The sequence below is a fragment of the Nansenia antarctica genome (genome assembly GCF_963989245.1).
Source record: "Nansenia antarctica genome assembly, chromosome: 2".
NCBI lineage: Eukaryota > Metazoa > Chordata > Actinopteri > Argentiniformes > Microstomatidae > Nansenia > Nansenia antarctica.
In genome coordinates, this window is record NC_137675.1 from 67,238,567 (window position 1) to 67,258,288 (window position 19,722).

The 19,722-nt window shown below is 48.7% G+C and overlaps 1 pseudogene across 1 annotated transcript in view; it reads left to right on the forward strand.

Moving 5' to 3' along the window:
- LOC308150499 (3'-5' RNA helicase YTHDC2-like) overlaps positions 1 to 19,722 on the forward strand; it is a 106,201-nt pseudogene that overhangs the window by 23,222 nt on the left and 63,257 nt on the right. The window lies entirely within an intron of this gene.

Sequence of the window (19,722 nt, forward strand, 5' to 3'; positions counted from 1 at the left end):
CAGGGCGGGAAGGACAGCGGAAACAGCACTTCAGAAATCTGGAGATAATTGAATAAATGTAACTACGGTATATTTCCTTCTTGTTGACGGCAAGGATTCAAAATTCACTGCCAGTCACGCAGTGAATTAGGTCATTTTAGAGGTAGAGGCTAGACCAGATAGGGGTAGAGGGGGTACATGTTGCATTTATGCAAGTACCGTAATAATGATTTCCTATGGAAATAGACACCAGTCTCTAATATACACGTGCCACTGTTTACGTTGCAGTTATTACAAATGGACAATTCAACTTTACATTGAAGAATTTGTAAGTGTATAATATGCACATTTCCCCTGAGACAGTGGCCAAATCTCAATGAGAGCAGCCAGCCAGAGATTCAGTATAGGCTCCAAACGCTACACACACACACACACACACACACACACACACACACACACACACACACACACACACACACACACACACACACACACACACACATTTGAATACTTTATTTGGTTCCACAAATTATATTATACAAACAGGGAATCAAATATTTCGGGGCTAAGCAGCACTGAACACTTAAGGATACACATAACACCTCCTTCTCCACACGGCCAAGCTGCCAATAATAGCTGAGACAGAGCAAAATTTGGCAACCTGTTTGGCCTTTCTTTTAGTCATTGCAGCAATTCTCAGACCCCTCATGGTGCATTTATATACATGGCCCAGACTTCCAAATACAAGTATGCTGAATTTGCACTTGTACCCAAAGCTGGTTATCGTACCAAGTAGTGGTTGGTATTTGATATACTTGTCCTGGAAAGTCTGGTCCATGTACAGGTCAAAGGGGCAGCCTACTTCTACAATCAGCACCTCCTTGTGGCTGGTGTCAACAAAGACAACATCAGGTGTATTTGGGATGTTGGAAAAAACATCATTGGCAAAACCAAACCACTCTGGTAACACTCTGGCATGCTTGTACATAACTGCGCTAGATGGTAAGATGTTTTGTACTGTATCAGACACAATGTCCACAATACGGTCATGACGAGCTATGTACAGGTGTTTGTATGCATTACATCCATTTGTTATGTGTGCAATGGACTCTAGGTGTTGTGAATCCTGATGGTTTAAACAGAATGGACTGTGAGTGTGGGGATACCAGGTGGACAGATTGTACTTGGTCGGTAATACCTGCAGTCTTGCTTTGATGGTGAATTTCAGAACATCCTCACCAACAGCGACGTTCTTATACACTGAGTGTGAGACTGAGTGGTCAGCGAACTGCAAACAGGCTAGCTTTCCCTGTAGTCTGAGTCCACACCAGTGCTGCCTGATCTCAGACTGCTTCAGGCTGAGCAGAACCCTCCTTGCAGAGTCTCTGTGCAGTCCGACAGTCTCTTCCTGCGGTGTTGTGATGTCGGCCTTCACAATCACACAGGGGTCTGTGATCACCTCATCAGAGACAGGGACTTCAGTCTGTGTGTTAAGTTCTGTCCATCTTAGCTGAACTCCAGTCTGGTTGCAGAGGTCATTGAGATCCACACACACACACACACACACACACACACACACACACACACACACACACACACACACACACACACACACACATACATACACACATGCACATGCACATGCACATACACTCACACACACCCACATGCACACACCAGGGTTTCCGTTAGAAAAAATGGCCGCCGGACATCGTGTCCGGGAAGATTTCGATTTACCGGACAAACGTGATATATTCCGGTCATCATATTAAAATATAATAACCCCAAAAAAAATTTAAATCATTTTTTTTTTTTTGCAAATCTAATATAGCTGTTTGTCGCGGTGATTACTGTTGTGTAGCGGCCTATATATGCCATTTAATGTCTATTTCTCATCCGATACGATTAGATGCGAGCTATATAATATATTATAATATAACATGATTCGCATGCGCGCTATGCCATTATGTCCAGCGCTGAACGGGCGCCTCACTGGGAACTGAACAGACAGCATCGATCAATGAACGGACTCCACATTACGTTAACTGAAGTTTGTTAAATTGTTTGGGATTAATGTGAGTTTTCTATTTTCTCTTTCCAGTTTTACCCTTTTTTTATCAATAAAACAACGTCATTTCTATAACCAGGTCTCGCTGGTTGGGAAGGCATTTCGTTTAGCTGCCTGTCAAATCATACTTAATCGGACTCGGGAGTATGACAATGAGGAGAACATAACTGTTTATTGAGAAACAATAGGCAGGCTGGGATACGTATATAAAGAAATACCACAATGTTTAGATGTATAACATTTTATTGAACAGTGCAAGCATGTAGGCTTCTGGCGTGACATCGTACCCCTAACGTTCTTAGGGCTTGTTTGAAAAGCTTAGACTGAAAGTTAGTGCCCTGGTCAGATTGTTAAAGCTTTCACCACTGAGCTGGCTGATATGTTACGCAACGGAACAGCTTCGGGAAAACGAGTAGCAGCGCACATAATAGTGAGCAAATACTGACTTCCACTTTTAGTCCTAGGCAAAGGTCCAACACAATCAATTATTACACGTTCAAATGGCTCCCCTATAGCAGGACTGGGATGCAATGGTGCGGGTGGAATGGATTGATTAGGCTTACCCGCCATCTGACAAGTATGGCAACAGCGGCAGTGCTTGGCAACATCCGCCTTCAGTCCGGGCCAAAAGAAATGTTTCAATATCAGCTGATAAGTTTTAGTTATACCTAAATGTCCTGACCACTGGCTCTCATGTGCTACAGATAACACCTGTTGTCTATAACCCACAGGCACAACCACTTGTTTTACAGTATTCCACTCACAACCATTTGCATTAGGAGGAGACCATTTACGCATTAATATCCCATCGTTAAGGAAATAAACTACGTTGCCCCCTATTTCAGATTCCTCACTAGCTGCATGTAAAAAACATTTGTTTAATGACTGATCAGCTACTTGAGCGACACGCAATCGCTCGCCGGTTACAGGCAGAGATAGGCTGTCAGCGGATGGAATGGTAGGACTCGGGGAGGATGGTAACTCTACCACTTTCTCCCTGGGAGAAGCTGAAACAATCGGGTTCTCATCCCTTTCAGAAAAGGCTTGCATAATCACACTATCACAGAGAGAAACATCGCTATCCTCCTCTCTGCCTCGACTCGATTGTGCACGAGTTATAGCGCACACCGGAAACAACCGCTGTTTCGCATAGGCAGCCTACACATTAGGAGTCATCATCATGCCGGTGTCAAATCATATCATAATAAAAGAAATACATAGCCTATATATTCGTCTTTTTTAAAATAGAAGGAATCAGAATGTGAACTTTAGCGAATTGTATTCAAATTGTGCTTAGAGGGAATTATTTTCACCGGACATTTATGTCCGACGAGTTTTCAATTTGTCGGACTTCAACAAATTTTACCGGACAAAGACCGGTAATTACCGGTTAACGGAAACCCTGGTGCACGCGACACCAATCGTGGTGATTTTAGAGGCAATAGATTATTGTTGCCCCGCGCATATTGCTATGAATAGTTCGAAGCTAGGTGCTTGCACGTTAGGTGCGAGAATGCTCGGTTAACCCATTAGCGGGAACATTATATTTGTTTCACAAAATAGGCTGATTTAATTGACCATGAACACCAGAGACAGACATTACGAATGTTCATTTAAAATACTCTATACTGAGCACTGGTATAAGAACATGAACCAGAGAACAGCAGTAAATGCAATAACCCACAGTCGTCGCTGATGATGTTGCATTTTCGATTAGGATAAGGGATTAAAGGCACCGGCGACGGACTAAAAGAGAAATCCGTTTACCGGCTTTTTACACGCACATGAGTTGTTGTAAGACTCATAAATGTTTCATTTCCACGGCAAAACAAACAATACACAACAAGGGTTTAGTACTACCACCGCATGATACAGCTGCATGTCATAAACTCGTGTAGAACAGCTGAGGAGTCTGAATATGTTTTCAACAAGGCAACAACTCTGCTTCTCACTCCAATTTTAAAATCTGAGAGCGCTGGAGCGCACACTGGGCCCGACGTCATAGAGAAACCGAGTCATTTGATTGGACGAGAGGCATTCCACGAGTGCTGATCGGATTTCCTGAGTGAATTTACGAACGCAGCCAGTTTTGAAAGCGCGTCGCCTCGCGCCGCGCGCCTGTTGTGAGATTCAGTCTCGATTGCAGTGCGAACACAAACGACGAGGTTAATTGCAACATTGTAACATATTGTAAATAACTACCCCTAAATCGTAACGAAATGTTGGTCTGGAAGCGGCCTAAATCTAGCTTCAATCTGCTTTTTTTCTGTTCTCCGGTCATAATAACTCGCTGCCTTTCTGCGCAGCCTGAATCAAAGTGGACTGTCTGAATGGTGGCGGAGGAAATTCTTTGGTGGCGGCCCGCCACGAATAAATGCATATAGAGGAAACACTGGTGTGTGTGTGTGTGTGTACCTTGCCAGAGGAGGTTAGCCGTTATGGGGGCTGATAAAGACTACAGAGTCAGTGTGTGTGTGTGTGTGTGTGTGTGTGTGTGTGTGTGTGTGTGAGTGAGTGGGTGGGTGGTTGGGTGGGGTGAGTGAGTGAGTGTGTGTGTGTGTGTGTGTGTGTGTGTGTGTGTGTGTGTGTGAGAGTGGGTGGGTGGGGTGAGTGAGTGAGTGAGTGAGTGAGTGAGTGAGTGAGTGAGCGTGTGTGGGTGTGTGTGTATGTGTGTACCTTTCCTGAGGAGGTGGGCGAGGGGCTGTTACAGGAGTCAGTGGACTTGGTGGAGGAGTGGTCGTCTGACGAGCGTTTGGAGTGAAGCAAGGGCTTGTCTCTGCTGTGGGAGGGTTTAGGCTGGAGGAGGGCTGGGGACAGCCTGGAGGACCTGGGGGGGGGGGGGTTCAATCGACAGTTCAATCGTTTTTAGACTAGGATCTATTCATACAACAAGGGACACAACACTGTGGCATTTCGAAGAGAGAGCCTCAGCCAACGTTGGACCCGGAAACACGTCACGACTTAACAACCGAATAGCCATGTGTGTTTGAGGTCAGGCACAGAGTGAAACCTTGAAGAAGGAGGCAGCTTGGTTGAATCACTCATTAGCATCATGGGGAATCACTCATTAGCATCATGGGGAATCACTCATTAGCATGGGAGTGAGTACGCAACTCTCTTTCTATCGGTTGACGTCCAGCCTATTTGTGGTTGTGTGTGTCTCAGGTCAAGTCTCCTGTTATAGGGAGCTGCTGCCATTCAAACAACTACATTTAGACGACTAGACCATCTTCCTCGTTATTCCTTTCCTCACAATATATATATATATATTTTTTAAATATTATCATTGGAGACGACAGAGATAAAACATTCAATTCACAGTTGCTCAACGTTCTTTTATCTCTTAACGTTAAGATGTGTTGCTGGATACCTGTCCGTGCCATGTGGGTGTGTGGGTGCGGGGGAGTCGTCCAGCAGGTCGGCGGTGTCGTTGGAGGCGGGGGTCCGCCTGCTGTTGCTGCTCCTCGAGGAGGCGGCGGTCTGGGGGGGCTCCTCAGAGGACGTGAAGCGCGGCCGCTGGCCGATGCCAGTGGGCTGCTGGAGGCCTGACGACTGCTCCTCCGCACCCAACACCTGGGACAAAACAACACAATGACTGGACATTATTCTATTCTTTTGTTAAATATGTTTTAGGGCATTTCGGCTTTATTGGGATAGAGACACGTAGAGATTGACAGGAAGGATGGGTGAGAGAGAGAGAGAGAGAGAGAGAGAGAGAGAGAGAGAGAGAGAGAGAGAGAGAGAGAGAGAGAGAGAGGAGGATTACATGCAGGATATGTCGACGGCCGGAATCGAACCGAGGACCCTGCGATGATATGGCATGCGTGTTAGTGTGCTACGCCACTTACACACCTCTATTATATTTGTAACATCTTTTTTCATCTTGCTGTAACCAAATGGGGCAATAAAGACATTCTGAATTTGAATCTTGAATTCATGTCATTCATGTCAAGGGGGCATTGAGAGAATTAAAAGTGCACTGTATGCTGTTTATACAACTTGAACGTTCACACCTACAAACGTACTGTCCAAACGTGACGCGGTCTGGTCAATTAGTCCGCAAGTCGCTGCGACACAATCGCTAATCAACTAACACAGCTTGTTTTGTGAGACTGCTAACAATGTAAAGTAGTGTTATAATTTACTAGGTAGCAGTGGGGATTACTCACCGAATCCATTGCATTGCAGTATTTTGGCTTGACTAGTGAGTTTGTGTTGTGATTTTCAACAACGCTGAAATGTATTTCCGTGTTTCAAAATAAAATTGGTTGCCGACTTGCAGCCCAAATGACCAAACCGTGTCACAAATATGTGAGACATCCATCCATCCATCCATCCATCCATCCGTCCATCCAACTATCACCCACCGAGACCAGGGCCCTGATGGTGGCCTCGTCCAGCTGGGACCAGGGCGTGAAGGAAGAGCGGATCCACCTCAGGAACAGACCATGCCACTTCTGTCTCAACTCAAACACCAGGCCTGCCATCTGAGAGAGAGATGGGGGGGGGGGGGAGAGAGAGAGAGACGGAGGAGAGGGGGGAGAAAGAGAGAGGGGGAGAATAGTTTAATAAAATGTCAGAGAGTGAGAGGCAGAGTGAAAGCTGCTTTTCTGATGAAACACCCAGCTGTCTTCAGGGCCCAGTTGTTCAAAACTTTTAATCTGGATCAGAACGAACCTGATTCTTTTTTTGCTATCCAGGATCAGATCGAGCTGACTGATTTCCCCTATACGACTCAAAATCAGCCAGATAGATCTGATCCTGGATAGCAAAAAAGAAGAATCATTCTGATCCAGATTTAAAGTTTTGAACAACTGGGCCCAGGGGTCAATATGACTCCTTTTTCAGACTGAAGGTTGAACTGCTAGCCCTGCTAGCCCGAGTCCTTTCACTATGGCTGAAAAATGTAGATATACACACACCGCTACAAACAGGTCATGTGAGCGCTGCAAAAACAACACACACACACACACACCTCTCTAAACTCATAACATCTCCCTCACCTCTCTGTCGAGTTTGAAGTTGACCCACTCGTCAATCTTCATCTGGGCCAGGTGAGATGTGGAGCGGTCCTCCATCTCGCTGTCGCTGCTCTCGTTCACCTCCTCATCTACACAGAGAGAGCAGCGGTAGTGATGGTTACCGGCACATGTATTACCTCATGTATTAGTGGTGGTTACCAGCACATGTATTCCCTAATAGACACGCATTTACATTTTACATTTACATTTTTGGCATTTAGCAGACGCCTTATTCCAAAGCGACTTACAATCAATACATTTGAATACTAAGCATGTGAATCAGCAGTCCACCATTCGTTGCAGGAAGAGTACTCTAGCTCGGGCCCGGGGCCACTGATTATCGTCTTTTATCGCCTTCTACTAAAACTTTTTTTTTTTTTTTTTTTCTGGAGAAACTGAGAAACAGTACAAGGGGGGCAATAGAAGTTCTTAGGGACACAGTAGAGGGGAAAGCGGGTGTCTTTAGGAGACGTAGTGGTGAGGGTCAGAAGATGTCTCAGGAGGAGCAGTTAAGATGTAACCTGAAGAGATGGGTCTTCAGTCTACGGCGGAAGATGGGTAGTGACTCTGCCGTTCTGACAGCCGTTGGGAGCTCATTCCACCAGCGGGGAGCCAGTGTTGTGAAGAGACGTGATCGGGCAGCCCGACTGCTGTGTAGAGGAGGTGGGGCCAGTCGGCCAGCCGAGGTGGAGGAGCGGAGTGAGCGGGCAGGGGTTTGGGGGGTTACCATTTCCTTCAGGTAGGCAGGGGCTGTCCCTTTAGCTGCCTGGTATGCAAGCACCAGGGTCTTGAATCTGATGCGAGCTGCTATCGGGAGCCAGTGCAGGGTGCGAAGGAGAGGGGTGACATGCGAGTATTTGGGGAGGTTGAATACCAGCCGGGCAGCAGCATTCTGGATGAGCTGCAGAGGTCTAATGGCTGAAGCGGGGAGCCCAGCCAGGAGTACATTGCAGTAATCCAGGCGGGAGATGACCAGTGCCTGGGTCAAGAGTTGCGCTGCCTCTCTGGTAAGGAATGGTCGTATCCTTCTGATGTTGTAGAGCAGGGGTCGGCAATTAGGTTTGGCCTCGGGCCAATTTTTTTTTGAGCCACTAGATGGCGGGCCCGAACGTTTTTTTTTTTTTTTTCCTAACACCAGGGGAGCCACCCCTCCTAAATTTCGTTGTTTGGTACCTGTACTGTAGCAATGACAATAAAGACCATTCATTCATTCCATTCATTCATTCATTCATTCATTCATTCATAAGTAACTGATTGTTAAAAAATGTGACACGTTCTAATGCTTTGACTTTTCTTTCGAAAAATGTACACATCGCTAGTCAACTAACACAGCTTGTTTTGTGAGCCTGCTAACAATGTAAAGTAGTGTTGTAGTTAACTAGGTAACAATGTAAAGTAGTGTTCTAGTTAACTAGATAACAATGTAAAGTAGTGTTGTAGTTAACTAGGTAACAATGTAAAGTAGTGTTGTAGTTAACTAGGTAACAATGTAAAGTAGTGTTCTAGTTAACTAGGTAACAATGTAAAGTAGTGTTCTAGTTAACTAGGTAACAATGTAAAGTAGTGTTGTAGTTAACTAGGTAACAATGTAAAGTAGTGTTGTAGTTAACTAGGTAACAATGTAAAGTAGTGTTGTAGTTAACTAGGTAACAATGTAAAGTAGTGTTGTAGTTAACTAGGTAACAATGTAAAGTAGTGTTGTAGTTAACTAGGTAACAATGTAAAGTAGTGTTGTAGCTAACTAGGTAGCAGTCCAATCCATTACGTTGCAGTATTTTGGCTTGACTAGCAAGTTTGTGTTGTGATTCTCAACAACGTTGAAACGTAGTTTCACCCTTTTCCATAGTTTTGAATAATAAATGTGTGGACTGACGATGTAGCGCAGCCTAGCTTATTCTAATAATTATTTAACATACTTTCATTCTGAATGATTCCCCCCTCCTCCCAGACAAGGTCACATTATTATTGGATTGGTTGTTTGCCTGCCGGGTGAAGTTAGCTAAACACTTAACCTGCTAACTAGCAAGAGAAACATCATGTCACTCTCCAAAGGTGTAAAGAGGAAAGTTGACGGTGAAAACAGGGCATTTAAAGAGGAATGGACAGCGAACTATAATGTTCATCCTACCTGGTTTCATCAACGCAAAGCCGTTGTGAGACTCACATCTTCCGTGCTCACAATGTTCCCTTTCTATACATGCGAGTCGTCCTTTTCCTCAATGAATGTGATAAAGACGCACGAGAGGAATCGATTGATGCAAAAAAAAACTTGAGAACTGCCTGCGGATTAAAGTGACGTCCATATAACCAGATATCAAGCAAATACTGACCGATGGGAGATGCCACTTTTCACATTAAGTGAGTACCAAGCCTGTCGTTATTGTATTTAATAACCTAATTGTATTTTTTATATTTTGAATGAATGGCTCATTGTAATTATTATCCCTAATAGCGTGTTTGCTCTGTCGTTTCAGGAGCATAGGCCTATGCACCACCACCCCTCGCATAAGCGGATTACTTTTCTTTCTTTTCTTTTTTTCACCGATTTTGTTGTCAATGTTTTTCAGAATATTAAACTGAATTTGCTTTGTTACTGTTCATATGTGTGTTGCAGTCACATATACGTAAACATTACGTTTGAATTATTTACTGAGCTGGTGTTATTTTTTTCAAACCACACACGGCTATTTCAGCACTACACGTTGTCCACCTACTTATGATTCACTATGAGGGGTTCAGCGTCAGTGCGCTTCGGTGCACCCCGCTGCCTGATTGTCTGTCCCTGTGTCATTCACTCTCAACATGGATAAAAGTACAATAAGCATTATTCAGGTGGAGGTAGATTCTCTATTCGGACATTATAGGCGCTATATGTGGGACTGTCGGTCCGATATTGTAAAAAAAAAAAAAAGTGGATTCTCAAAATATTCTGCTGGGCCAAATATTATTGGTGATGGGCCAGCAATGGCCCGCGGGCCGCCTATTGCCGACCCCTGTTGTAGAGGAAGAATCTGCAGGAGCGAGCCGTTGCTGCAATGTTCTCCGCACAGGAAAGTCGGTTATCCAGGATCACTCCAAGGTTCTTGGCTGTCAGGGAGGGGGTTACAGTAGAGTTCTCCACTGTGATGGAGAAGTCTTGGAGAGGGCAGGCTTTCCCGGGAATGAAGAGGAGCTCAGTCTTGTTAAGATTGAGCTTGAGATGGTGGTCAGCCATCCAAGTTGAAATGTCAGCGAGACATGCTGAGATACGGGTTGCCACGTGTACATCAGACGGGGGGAAGGACAGGAAGAGTTGAGTGTCGTCTGCGTAGCTGTGGTAGGAGAGCCCATGTGAAGAGATTACCGAGCCAAGAGACTTGGTGTAGAGGGAGAAGAGTAGGGGCCCTAGGACGGAACCCTGGTGTTCCACCAGTGGAGAGGGTTCGTGGAGAAGATAGCGATTCTCTCCAGGTCACCTGGTAGGAGCGGCCCGCCAGGTAGGAAGAAAACCAGGAGTGTGCGGTGCCAGAGATGCCCAGGTCTGAGAGGATGGAGAGAAGGATCTGGTGATTGACTGTGTCGAAGGCAGCAGACAGGTCAAGGAGAATGAGAACAGAGGAGAGGGAGGAAGCTTGGGCAGAGTGGAGGGCTTCCATGACAGCAAGGAGCGCAGTCTCAGTGGAATGCCCAGCCTTGAAGCCGGATTGGTGGGGGTCTAAGTGATCCATCTTCCGGAGATAGTCAGTCAGTTGTTTAGATGCCGCGCGTTCAAGGGTTTTGGAAGGGAAGGAGAGAAGGGATACAGGTCTGTAGTTGTGGACAGATGATGGGTCAAGGGTAGGTTTCTTGAGGAGAGTCTCATCAGATACGGCTGTAACCAGGGAGTAGCTGAAAAGGACTGTATAATTTAGGAAGGGGCTGGTTATCTAACTAACTCTAAGCTAAATAGGCAGTGTAGGAGGATACAGGCAGGGGGCGCCAGCAAACCGTTAGACTAGCAGTTACTATCGTTAGCATTAGCATGGAATTAGCATTAGCATGGAATTAGCATTAGCATTAGCCTTGGAATTAGCATTAGCATTAGCCTTGTAATTAGCATTAGCATACAAACAACTAACACACGGTAACGGTATCACATATGAACAACACATTTATTTACATGACTGATGTATACATCCCCAGATATATACATTCCCTCCCCGCCGGCCACACACACACTCAATCACTCACTCATAGTCTCTGGCCTGAACAGGCTTATAGTCCAGGGCTGTGGTGCGCGTTGAGGCCTGGTTGGATGGCATGTGCGTCGAGGAAGGTAGCAGACAAAAGGGGGGGGGTGACGTAGCAACGCGGAGGGAAAGGGCCTTCTTCGTAGTCCGCGCTGAAGGGTGAAGGGCTCAGGTCCGGGTGGTCCACGTCGAAGCTCCGATGGAGTCAGCGTTCGGTCGCAGTCCGCTCGTGGAGGCGACGATTCTGTCCAGTTTGGCGTCTCGCTTGGTCCAGCGTTTAACAGCCGGCTGCTGGCAAGGCTGTCCAACGGGAACACAACTAAACGGGCTATACAGCTCTGAACTCGATAATCGCTTTCCTGGCGTCTTCAGCTTCTGCACGGTGTGCGTGTTGCTGAATCCGCCATCTTAGATTCGCTTCTCGTTACTCTCTCTCGTTTGGTCTCTCTCGTTCTGATTCTCATCACACACTGACTCACGGACCACTTCCGTCTCTTATATACACCACCGAACCTAGCATCCGGGTCACGGACACACCCCGGATATACTACGTCATCGAACATATACATAAACATTACAATAATAATACATATACCTTCATAAAACGTACAGAAATAGTATGAAAAATAAGAAAGGAAATAACAGGGCAAAAGGGCTGATTTCGGGTAAACTAAAACTGGCTCTAAACTGTGGGCCTTCATAACAACGGCATTACATCTTGGTTTGGTAACCTATCTGTAAAACTAAGGTCCAAACTGGTCCGACTGATACAGACTGCATGGAAGATCATAGGGGTGAAAGACCACTCATCCCTGCAGTCTATTTTTGAACAGGCTACTCTCAGACAGGCTAATAGAATTCTCATGAATCCCTCCCATGTCCTACATGCAGAGTATGAACTGCTGCCCTCTGGGAGGAGGTTCAGAGTCCCTCGCGCTAGATTAAATTGATTTAAAAATTATTTTATTCCCGTTTCTGTTAAACTTTTAAACTGCACCAGATGAATGTAACTTATCTTGCTATCATTTTATTTCCACTCTTGTTTTAATCAGGTCCGCCTTCTGTTTGTGTGCTAATATCCTGTATTGTCTGTTGCTCTTTGTTGGCTGCTGTGGGGTGCAAGCCCAATACAAATTTCCCAGTGATGGGACAATAAAGTGACTCTTGACTCTTGACTCTTGACTCTTGTCTTGACTCTGGCTATTTTGAAGGCCGCTGGGACAGATCCAGTGGATAGGGAGGAGTTGATTAGGGTGGTAAGGTAAGGAAGGATATCGGCGGAAATGGATTGGAGAAGGGGGGTGGGGATGGGGTCAAGAGGGCATGTGGTTGCCCGCTTTGATGTGATAAGTGTGAGAATCTCATCGGGGAAGAGGGGGGAAAAAGATGACAATCTAGAGATCGAGTGTCGAGGGGAGAGTTTGGAAGGGGTGTTAGCATTGTTAGTGGGAACAGTGTTAGCATTGTTAGTGGGAGGAGGGAGCGGTGGGGGGGCAAAGGTGCTGCTGATGTCGTCCACCTTTTTTTCAAAGTAGGTGACAAAGTCATCGGCGGACAGGGAGGAAGGAGGAGGGGGAGGAGGTGGATTAAGGAGTGAAGAGAAAGTGGAGAACAGTTTTCTAGGATTAGAGGCAGAAGAATGTATTTTTGAATGATAGTAGGATGTTTTAGCAGCTGATGCCGAGGAGGCGTAGTTGGCAAGGAGAGTGATAGAGGTTAAGGTCATCAGAAAGGCCAGTTTTTCTCCATTTCCTCTCAGCTGCTCTGAGCTCTAGTCTACAAGCATGTAGCGGTCGATACACGCAAGACTTTCATGAATCGAGGTTACGACAAGCAATCTTAGTCTTTTTTTTGAGTGACAGAAATTCTCTTTTGACAGGCTTTGTGCAGTTCATGAATACGGTGTCCACATATATAACAGTGTTTATAAAATGTAGTGCCTATTTAAAAAGTCCAGTCATTTAAAAATAATAGTAAAAAAAACAGTATTATGATTTAAAAAGCTAAAATGTTGTGGTTTAAAAGAAAAACAGTGTGCTTCCTATTTTAAAATGTTCAACCTACCCTTGACCCATCATTTTAAAATAGGAAGCACACTGTTTTTCTTTTAAACCACAACATTTTGCAGTGGGAATGAATGATTTGTTATATGTGTTTTTCCGGGCCAGTGGAGTTCTGTAACGGCGGCCTGATGGAAGTGGCTGAAATGATTGCATTCTAGTCGATTTTATTGGCTATTTTGTAGTGACTACATTATGGGTTCATGTTCTCCTCTTACTGTTGGTTGTGTAGTGGGAGAGAACCAGTTCTGGCACTAGGGGCAGAGGGGAGGATTATTAACGTTGCAACTTCCTGTTTAGACACAACAGTTTTGGTGATCTATTTTCTGGTCCTGTACTGAGAGTACAAGTTGTTATTTTGATTAAACAGTTATCATTACGTTGCCTACGTCTTTCCTTTTTCCTCCGGCACTACACTGGTGACCCCGACGTGGATTTTTGTTAACGTAATTGTGTACAAAAACCAGCGAACGAACATTACAATCCTGCAAAATGTCCGGGCGAGGAAGACGTTCAAACCAGCGGCAGCCATCACCATCCCCTGTCAGGGTAACGCGTGGTGCGCACACTCCCACTCTCAAGCTACCAGAGTTCTGGGACTCAACGCCTGCTGCATGGTTTGCTATTGTAGAGGCACATTTCAACAAAAGTGACATCGATGACGACGACGACCGGTACAACCATGCTGTGGCAATGTTGGGCAGCTCCACCGCAGCTCGAGTGGTAGGTTTTTTGTCTGCTCCCCCGACGACGAACAAATATGAGCGCCTCAAGGCCCTGCTTCTAGAGACATTTGAACTGTCCACTGCGGAGAGGGTGCGTCGCCTATTTGCCATGTCGGACTTGGGTGACGAGAGGCCTTCTGCGCGCATGGAGAGGATGCTAAACCTGCTCGGTACAGAAGACCCCATGATCCTCTTCACAGAGCTGTTCATGCGCACATTGCCAGCTCAAGTTAGGATGGCGCTGGCCAACACCGCCATCATGGAGCCCCGCGCCCTGGCCAGGGAGGCGGACCGGTTCGTCTTGGCCATGCCTCAACGGTCCCCCGACCTGCTCGCTCCCGCGGCCGCCCCGCCACCCGACCGTCGCAGGAGAGCGAAGGATGACGCCAGACCTTCTGGCCAGCAGGGTAACGCTGCGGGCCATTGTTTCTACCACGCCACTTTTGGCGCCAAGGCCAAACGGTGCCGCTCACCCTGCACCTTCGGACCGACGGGAAACGGCGGGGCCGGCACTCAGTAGTGGCCCTGAGCGCTGGCGTCACCAACAGGCTGCTCTTCATACAAGACACCGCCTCTGGTCGCAGTTTCCTTTGTGACACAGGTGCCCAGTGGAGCATCATTCCGGCAGAGAGATCGGATGTGGCGAAGGAGGAGCGTGGTCCGCAGTTGGCAGGCGCGGACGGCACACCTATCTGCTCTTATGGCACTAGGGCGGTGGACGTGTGCTTCGGAGGGCAATGCTTTTCGTGGGATTTTGTCATAGCGGCTGTCACATTTCCCCTCCTTGGTGCGGATTTTCTGTGCGCCCACAACCTGTTGGTGGACGTGGGGAACAGGCGCCTGGTCAACTCACAGACTTTCGCTTCCTTCGCCTGTACGCAGGGGGAGGCGGTCTACAGCGGGTGGTCCAATACGCTCGCCGAAAGTGACCAGTACCTTCGGCTGCTCGCCGAATTCCCCGACCTTACCAAGCCCACCTTCTCCGCGCCCACGGTGAAACACGGAGTGGAGCACCACATCGAGACCGAGGGGCCTCCCCTCCACGCCAGGGCCAGGCGCCTCAACCCGGAGAAGCTGGCCATCGCCAGGGCGGAGTTTGCGCATATGGAGCAGGTGGGCATCGTTCGGCGCTCGAGCAGCCCCTGGGCGTCTCCCCTGCACATCGTCCCTAAGTCAGACGGCGGGTGGCGCCCATGTGGGGACTACCGCCGCCTCAACGACGCGTCCAAGCCTGACCGCTACCCGGTCCCACATGTCCAGGACTTTTCAGCGAACCTGGCAGGCAAACGCTTCTTCTCCAAAGTGGACCTAGTACGGGGGTACCATCAGGTGCCGGTGCACCCCGAGGACGTCCCTAAGACGGCCGTAATCACGCCATTTGGACTCTTCGAGTTTCTGCGGATGCCGTTCGGCCTGAAGAACGCGGCGCAGACCTTCCAAAGCCTCATGCACTCGGTGCTCCGGGACCTACCATTCCTCTTCGTCTACTTGGATGACATCCTCGTCGCAAGCACCACGGAGGAGGAGCACCTGTCCCACCTCCGGGCCCTTTTCACACGGCTCAGCCAACATGGGCTGATTGTCAATCCGGCGAAGTGTGAGTTCGGACGGAACACCATCGACTTTCTCGGGCACCGGGTCTCCGCAGAGGGGGTGACCCCCCTCCCCTCGAAGGTGGAAGCTGTCGCTGCTTTCCCGCGCCCCAGCACAATCAGCGAGCTCAAGGGGTTCATCGGGATGGTAACCTTCTACTATCGCTTCCTCCACCACATCGCTCACATCCTGCGGCCTCTGTACGATGCCCAGAAGGGCAAGACTCTGAAGCAGCCGGTGGACTGGACGGCGGAGCGTGTCAAAGCCTTTCAGGACACCAAGGCGGCCCTGGCCCGCGCTGCCATGTTGGCCCACCCCTCGCCCTCGGCACCCACTGCTCTCACCACGGACGCCTCTGACTTTGCTGTGGGAGCGGTGTACGAACAGTGGGTTGGGGACGCCTGGCAGCCTCTTGCATTCTTCAGCCGCCAGCTGTCTCCCAGAGAGCAAAGGTACAGCACATTCGACAGGGAGCTCCTCGGGCTGTGGCTTGCTGTCAGACACTTCCGTTTTTTACTGGAGGGCCGCGAGTTTACGGCCTACGTGGACCACAAGCCACTCACGCACGCCATGTCCAAGGTGGCGGAGCCGTGGTCCGACCGCCAACAGCGCCAGCTCGCCTACATATCCGAGTTCACCACAGACATCCAGCACGTTGCTGGGAAGTCCAACCAGGTCGCGGATTGTCTCTCCAGGGCGGTGGTTGGTGCGGTCCAACTGGGTTTGGACTACGCGCGCATGGCTGCAGACCAGGCCGCCGACCCCGCCGTCCAGGCTCTCAAGTTGTCGGACACAGGACTGCGCCTGGAAGAGGTGGTTTTCGGTGACGCAGGGGCCACGCTCCTGTGCGACGTCTCCATGGGTCAGCCACGACCGGTGGTCCCCGCCAACTGGAGGCGCCCCGCCTTCGAGGCGATACACGGCTTGTCTCACCCTGGTAGGAAACCGTCCTCACGGCTGGTGTCAGAGAAATTCGTCTGGCATGGGCTCAAGAGGGATGTGAGGGCCTGGGTAGACACGTGCATCGCCTGCCAGCGCGCCAAGGTGCATCGACACGTCAAGGCCCCCCTGGAGCAGTTCTCTGTGCCTGAGCGGAGGTTCGATCATGTAAACGTGGACCTGGTAGGGCCGCTGCCCCCCTCGCACGGATACACCTATCTCTTTACCATGGTGGACAGGACGACTCGCTGGCCGGAGGCAGTTCCGCTCTCCTCAACGACAGCCCCCGACCTGGCCCGGGCGTTCATCGCGGTGTGGGTCTCCCGCTACGGCACCCCTGCTGATCTCTCCTCTGACCGTGGCTCACAGTTTACTTCAGAGCTGTGGGCAGCGGTGGCGGAGAATCTGGGGGTCAAGCTCCACCGCACAACCGCCTATCACCCGCAGGCGAACGGGCTCTGTGAGCGTTTCCATCGATCCATGAAGGCCGCCCTTCGAGCCAGCCTCACGGACAGCGACTGGCTTGACAAGCTGCCGTGGGTCATGCTGGGGCTCAGGACAGCGCCTAAGGAGGACCTCCAGTCGTCGTCCGCTGAGCTGGTGTTTGGACAGCCGCTGCGGGTCCCCGGTGACTTCATTCCCAAGTCAACGGAGCCCTGGTCCGCCGCCGCTCAGCGCGCCTCCCTGCTGGACAGCGCCAGGACCTTCGTCCCGGTCCCGACTACGCAGCATGGTGTCCCTACTTCGACGGTGCCCCCGGAGCTGCACTCAGCGAGGTTCGTTTTCATTCGTCATGATGGCCACAGGACTCCACTACGTCCTCCTTATGACGGGCCTTTCCGTGTCATCGAGGCCGGAGCCAAGAACTTCATGGTTGACATGGGGGGTAGGCCTGAGTGTGTGTCCGTTGATCGCCTCAAACCGGCCCACTTGGACCTTGAACTGCCCCTGGACTTGGCCCTGCCACCGCGCAGAGGCCGGCCTCCAGTCCTACCTCCCCTGCCGCGCCCTGGCCATTCCCCCCTCCGACCCCGACAACCCCCCGCAGCTCGCGAGCCCCCGGTCGTCACTGCCCCCCGTCCTTCCCTGCAGGAGGACGTGATGGGCGATGTCACACCTCCTCCCGCACCTCCTGACTTTACCTACGATCGTAGGGGCCGGGCCATACGCCCTCCTCGCCGTGAGGATTTCCAATATTGAGGTGAACACTGGGGGGGCTGGTGTAGTGACTACATTATGGGTTCATGTTCTCCTCTTACTGTTGGTTGTGTAGTGGGAGGGAACCAGTTCTGGCACTAGGGGCAGAGGGGAGGATTATTAACGTTGCAACTTCCTGTTTAGACACAACAGTTTTGGTGATCTATTTTCTGGTCCTGTACTGAGAGTACAAGTTGTTATTTTGATTAAACAGTTATCATTACGTTGCCTACGTCTTTCCTTTTTCCTCCGGCACTACAATTTCGTTTTAATTTCGTACATTTTCGTAGCGATAATTGACATACAAAAAGGATGCGCCGTTTTTCATCCGATAAAGAGAGAGAAGTCTAGCTTACCTTTCTGCATGGTGGGCTCCTGAAGGGCGCTAACGGGGAGTTTGGCGCAGCCCCCAAATAGGGCCACCGAGAGGGGAGTGACCGCGGTGCAGCAGCGGATGCTGGCTATCCTATGAGCTCGCGTCATCTCGTCATAGATCAGCCAATCGGTGGGCAGGGACTGGACAGCCACCACCTGGCCATTGGCTGGGGGGATCTGAGGGTTGGGGACAAAACAACAACATGGAGTTCCTACAGTCACACGAGCATACCTTTGTAGAATGCATTGTCAATAGTAATAGTTCATTGTAAATGGTAATGTAAATGGCATTTGTCTCTTTCATGGTGTACTGAGTTGGGGGTAATACTGTTTACGTACTTTGGGACACTTGAGTATTTGCTGAGGATGATGTATAAAGCTTGGTCTTCCACATCAATCCCCACATGTGATTCTATTGTAGTTTAATGTACTGTAGGACTACAGTTCCCAGCATTCCCTCATACTCCTCCTTTACTCCTGTCTCTACTGGTTTGTGTAGCAACCGTTGGACATGGAGGTTTTTTAAGTGACTTTACACAACAAAGAAATAGTAGGCCTACCTTTGTTTTATTGATTCGAACATTCAAACTGTAAAACATTGACAACATTTGAGAATGTGACAGGGTGGTTTTCACCAGCATTTCCAAGCAAAAACCAGCAGATACAGCTATAACATCAGGGCTAGTATGAGCTAGTTTGTCATTAACTGCAACCAAATGCTGTAGATTTCTGTTCACAGTTGAATGCACTCAATATCCAAGAAAAAGGCTAGTTCTAGGAATTATTATTTTCCTGTCTCAAAACAAACTGACAACGTTTGCTGCATATTTCCCCAGGGCAGTTTATAGATCTGTATAATCATATACAGATTGCAAACAGGTGGTCTCAAAGAAACGCTAGGCCTATTGCCTTTCTGACCTAGCTTATGTAGAGCAACCTATTAGACGTTGGACAACTTCTCTGCTGTGATGCTGAAGAATGTCCCCAAACACAATTGTAATAAACCGATTGATTGATTACAGCACAGCAAGGAGCTAGCAAGCTAACTTGCAGCACCTGACATGTTAACAGATGACAGGTTGGCCAGGGGTAAGCATACAATATTACTCTTACAGTATATAGCATTTCTAACATAACCATCACTATGGACAGTGAGGTTAAAAGTGGGGGGTCCATGGGACTGCGGACCCCCCCCCCCCCCTTTCTGGGTCCTCTGCGTTGGGCCATTTGAGTAGACCTTGCTGTGGAGCATGTCAGAACCATCCATCGACGTTGCTAAGTCTTGCGAGACTTATCAAAAAAATCCAGGCTTATTTTGATAAAAAATAAACCTGGATTTTCCTTTAGCGACGTTGATGGAATACCCCCCTGGCCTTCAGCCTGACTGCCAGAGATACGAGGAATAACCAGATCAATAAAAGGCCTCCCTGATTCCTCTTATCTGTCTGTGTACAGTACAGGTCAGTACAGGCCTGGAACCAGCCCCTGAGTTTAAGGCACCGTAATCTGCCCTCTGACGAACAGCTGAGCTCAGCTGAGCTAAAGCATTGTAATCTC